Source organism: Triticum aestivum, chromosome 5B (genome assembly GCF_018294505.1).
Source record: "Triticum aestivum cultivar Chinese Spring chromosome 5B, IWGSC CS RefSeq v2.1, whole genome shotgun sequence".
NCBI lineage: Eukaryota > Viridiplantae > Streptophyta > Magnoliopsida > Poales > Poaceae > Triticum > Triticum aestivum.
In genome coordinates, this window is record NC_057807.1 from 2,511,771 (window position 1) to 2,517,770 (window position 6,000).

The following is a 6,000-nucleotide window of genomic DNA, read 5'->3' on the forward strand; positions in this document are numbered from 1 at the left end:
ATCTGGTCCATTAATGGCCTGCCATGTTCCGGGCCTAATAATGGCCCATATGAGATCCGGCCCATTAAAAGCCTCCCACGTTCTGGGCTAAATCACGGCCCAGATCAGGTCCGGCCCTTTAAGAGGCTTTGGCCTCAATTATGGCCCATATCAAATTCGGCCCGTTAACTGGACGCTATGCTTTTGGGCCCACTTGCAAAAGGCCCATTTAGTAAATCGGCCTGATATTAGTTTCGGCCTGTTAAGTGCCCGTTTGACATTTCAGCCCTATATTAATTTCGACGTGTTAAAAGCCCGTCATATAGTTGGGCCTAACTACGGCCTGGTTTGCATCCGGCCTGCTCGCAGCCGATATCTGATTGGGCCAGACAAGGACCGAGACAATCTTGGCCTGTTAAAAGCCTGTGATTTGATTTGCACAATCATGGGTCGGGGTCCATTTCGGGCTGCTGTCGGCCCGTGAGCTGTTCGGCACATTTCAGGCCCAACCTACTTCTCAGCCTCCTAAAAGCCCATTGAGTTTTCTTGCGAAAAGAGGGTCGGGGGTTACTTGCCCTATTAAAGTCCCGAATCTACTAGTGGTCCAGTTTGACGGGGCCCATGATGCGGATCATACGTCGTGATTGCATGACGGCCCGATTATGTACCGTAATTTTATGGTTTGGCCGCTTTACTGCGAAGACAGGATATATATATAGTAAAATAATTGCAGCATCGTGAATAAGAAAAAACCTAGACTATACAATAAAAAATTACGGCATATTACATCCACTGGGCATCAAAGTTCGCCACTATGATAATAAAGCACAAGCAAACAGCAGATTACATCCACTGGGCATCAAAGATCGCCACTAGTGCAAATAAACACGCCAACAAAATAATATACAAAACCGACAGCACTTCAATAGAGTTCAAGAAAGGTTAGCCCTGTTGCCGACCTGCAGCGCAAGCACCTGAGCAAGATGATGAGACTGCACTTGTTCAACACTTATATCTTCCTCACTCTGAAAGATAAACAAGCAGACAGATGACAGGTTTTGCACATAAAAGTATCAGTGCTGACAATTTATCACATTTCTTAGTGACGAGTAAAGTGACACAGTTTAAAAATGCATTAACACAATATGGTATTGTTCAGGTCAAGACATGGCAGGAAATGACATTCTGTAGGAGTTGGCAGCTTCACAACACCACTAGATTACAGATCAAGAACTCATAAGTATCAATGGTTAGTGTGTTGTCAATTTATCCCATTTCAGATTGGCAAATAAAGAGACGGTTTCAATAATAGTAGAATGATATGACATTGTTCATAGTTAAGACATTGCAGAATATGACATTGTGCTGTAGTGGGTAGGTTCACCACACCACTGGATTATGGATGAAGAACAGAAGCATACATGTAGTGCAAAAGAAGATCACTTGCTCTGTATAGTTTAATTTACATGGTATGAAGAAGGAACTTGGTTGTACAACTGAAAACTTAAATTGAGAAGGACAAACTTTTGTTTATGAACTACATAATAAACTTTAAACATGCAATTTGATGCAAACACCAAAAATAAACAGTTGTTGCATTCATGCCTAACCAGATATACACAACAAAGTTTGAAGGCTTGAGAAGGAAAAACTTACATTACTGGTGAAGACGGGCTCTATAAAGCCCTTGTCCGTGCTGATGGGGGGGGGGAATTCAAGAAGTTTACCACAGAATCTTCTTCATAAGCATTGCCTTTATTCTACATTTTGTTAAGGGTATATATAGATGTGATAATATACGAAAAAATGGAGAATATTTAAGATAAGATGAAGAGTGATGCTACATAACCAAGTAGCTATAAATGTATGTGCAGTGATACAGGCACAAGGCACAGCCAAGAGAAATGCACAGCTAAACTTCTTCAGTACCAACCTTATGGTAAGAGTAAATATAGATCTGATGTGTAGAAAATGGAGGGCAAAGGAAAAAAAGCTGCAGAGTGATGGTACATGAACAACTACCTGTCAATACAAGTACACTGATAAATGACAACATGTACTTACAAGAACAATGCAGAGCTAAAAAAAATCATTGGCATTGGATATATTCTACACTAATATAACCATTCATACAGATCAGATAATTTGGAGCGAACAATTGATAAGAAAGCTATCATGCATACTGCTGTCACATAATGAACCAGGTATGTATGCAAGTAAAGTGATACAGGACAACAGGTACTAACAAGAGCAAAGCAGCGGGCAGCATATTTGCGATATCATGTCGTTATTTTCAAACCGGAATTCTTCTTCGAGCAGATTTCCTGCAAAAAAGATCCGTAAAGCACATGCGTAAAAGTAGAAGTTCAAATTGTCATGTGATTTCATAGACAGTACCTCATCCTGGGAACGAGACCAGTGCATAACAAGGTTTTTCCATTCAATGTCTTCTAAATTTAGCACAGGAGACTTCACCGGAAATTCGTTTATAGACTTGCCATGAAAGTGTGATTTCCTCAGGTAACACCGATACTGCTACAATGAAAAGCACAAGCATGCTTTGCTCGTCATGACTATCCAGATTGACCCTCGCCTAGTTACAACAATGTAATGTAAATCATTGATGTGTTCGATCAGTAGAAAACAGGAAAATAATAACCATGAATAATAGCACTTACACGTAAGTTGGACAGGAAGATGTGAAAATAGTGTTTGTCTTCACTATAATCTTCCCATGATGGGAATATATGCAGGTAGTCATTAAAAACATTGAAAGCATTGTCTTTTAAACTGGGAATAAATGGAATGGGGTTCCAATCTGCAGGAACTGGCCGTCTCTGCAGTTGGGATAGGTCTTTGGCCGGTGGACTTGCTGTACTTTTTCTAGACTGGGATCTTTCTGTGGTACTACTGGTGCTATGGCAAATGAAATCGGTATACCTTTTGCTGGAGTGCAGGTCCTGTGTGGTGGGGCTAGTGGTGTGGCCAGTGAAGTATGGGTACAGTCTGCTGGAGTCGGTCCTACGTTTTGTGTCACTGGTTGTACAGCCAATATAAGTGGGGCGCTGTCTGATTTCTCCGGCACCACCATGTTATTCAAGGACTTTGCTGGTGCTCCTTCGGGTTTGGCAATCACCCTCTTCCTTTTTGATGTCTGATGCACAAGAACAGCATTTGAGTGGAAAAACATGGTATGATGATAAATTGAATATGTATTGATAATGGATGGGCATGGCATCTCGAGTTATATGATGAGTAAACTAAGCAGATGGCGGTGCAACAAAGTAGAGGAAATGCAAGACAACATATGCAAGATACACGCAATCAATAAAACATTGCCAAATTAGAACAGGCACCTTGATGGGTAAACAGGACATGCCATCTGCCTTTGACTCCTCGATGTTAGAATAGTCATTAGGATGATATTCTGAACAAGAATCAACAGGTGGGGAGCGTATGAGTTTCATTGCTTCCAGAATGGCACTCAATGCCTTGGTGCCAATTTTGTAAGTCATTGCAGTGTTCCACAATATTCTTCTGATGCGCAGATTCTGATATTCACTGTAATTGCGTATAATATCTGAGAATCATGAAAACATAAATAGTTGTGAGATTATCTTTGTAATGCAGATGATATTCTAATATAGGGGAACCCCTGTAAACACTTGTGTGCTATCACTGGATTCTGATGGGAGAGCTCATCTGTGCTATAATATGGTGCGTGCATTTATATAATCTGGCACAAGTACACACAAAAATAGGCTCCAAAGTAAGGATAGCTGGCAGATGACAGGTTCGTAATATACTGTATAGAGAGTTTTTTGCCAAACCATGATAACAAGAGCACACAGTAACTAGGCAGATCATAGTGTACATAACAGGGGTACACCATAACCACAATATATAAATCGGGAAAGTGGAACTGGCTTGAAAATACGGTGTTGTATTGCCGCTAGTAATTGAAAGCCTATCGATCACGTACAGGCCAGCTCTATCAGCTGTTGACTGCAGATGTCCCTGCGCCCCTTCCTAACAAGAAACATAATGTACGTACTAAATACAGAATAAACAAAGAGGAACATGTTAAAGAACAGAAGAGGAAGCATATTCTTGAGGTTCTGCTTCATTGCATACAATGTTGGTTGGCCACTCATGATGAATCACATTGCCCAAAGAAATGCAATTCCATGTTGTCTCTCTATATGTGGCAATTTTGAACAAGAGTCATTAGGATCATATTCTAAACAAGAGTCAACAAGTGGGGAGCGTATGAGTTTCATTGCATCCAGAATGGCACTCAATGCCTTGGTGCCAATTTTGTAAGTCATTGCAGTGTTTAGCTTCAAGAGTGGACTGCTGCAAGTGCGACACAAAGCAGCTACACAGATCATAGTGTAGATATAACGGGAAAACCTTAAGCATCAGAGTAAAATCAGCAAAGTGGAACTTGCTGGAATATATGTGCTAGTTTGCCGGTACGGCTAGAAAGGCTTCGGATACCAAATCTCTTCAAGTGAAGGTGCGGTACTGTTAATATCAGTGTAACTCTCAAAGGAGACACAGATCCCCGCATTTCCTTGCTATTCTTATAGGATTCAAGTGGGCAGGCCACTACAAATCCTATTCCTATGTTTACAAGATCCTACAAATCAAAGAGGGTCAAAGTGTCCATCACAACCGGCCGTATAGACCTCTACACTGCAAATATCCCTGCTCATCTTCAGTACAAGGAAAGTACTATACTACTATCAAACTCCCTCCATTCCAAAATATAAGTCTTGGTAGAGATTTCCACTATGGATGACATACAGATATATCTAGATACATTTTAGAGTGTAGATTCACTCATTTTGCTCCATATGTAGTCCATGGTGGAATCTATACAAAGACTTGTATTTAGAAACAGAGAGAGTACATATTAAAGAAGAACGGAAGAGGAACATGGTAAAGAAGAGCAAGCAGATTTTGGATAATAAAATGTTGGTTGCGCAGTGCCCACACATGATGAACCAGAGCGCATTAAGAATGGAACTCCCAACTGTCTCTCGACCATTTCAGGCGGTTGGATGAAGATCCTACGTTTCCTAATCCATCTTCTTCCTCGTCTCTGATTCTTCCCATACAGAACACCGCACGAGCCGCCGGTCGGACCACCGGCCCCCACCGCCTGTGTTCCTCCACCACCCCCACCCCCCACCCCCGCCCCAACCCCCACCCGCATCGAGTTTTCTTCGTTCGGAAAGGCCCCACAACCACCCGAGCCCCTTCGTTCGCACCGGCGAACTCCGGCGAGCTCTGAACAATTTATTCTACTGTGATTTAACTAGTGTGGAATATAAAAAAGGAAAACCATAAGCATTGGGAGTATAGTGTTGAGCGTGCCATGGCGGATCTGAAGGTGCAAACCGGACAAAGGCAACTTCGCAACCAAGACAAGAAATCAGAGTAAAGCAGTGGCGATCTATTTTCTTGTTGCGATAAATAAGTTGAGCAGATACGAAAGAGTACCGCCTCTAGTGCAGCACCATTTACGCATCTGCTGAGAATTTGACGGTGCTGCGGTAGTGATGGCTGTCGGCAGCGTGGAACCAGATCTAAGAGGGTAGACGATGGCGGCGGGGCGCGGTAGACGAGACGGTCGTAGGAGCGGCGCCGGCAAGGTGGACGACGGCGGGGATTAAGCGAGAGGACAGGATGCAAGGATCCCGGTCCGAAGCCGTGAATGAGAGAGGTTGATCTCTTGTAATGGACAGTGGTGTCGGCGTATCAGCTCCGGCATGGTGGAGGACGACGTTGTTGGATGGGGTGGCGGGCGGCGGCGGACGGAGGAGGGTGGGGTGTATAGGGTGTTTTGGCGCCCACGGAGTACGAATGGGGAAAAGGGAGGTAGAGAGGAAAGGGGAACCATGTATTCAGGGTGCGCTTGTCTCAAATGCGAGGAAATTTACAAACTTAGCCCCCGTTTCAAACTTCTACTACATCACAACAACATTAGTCGGTTGGGGATAGGACGGTAATCTC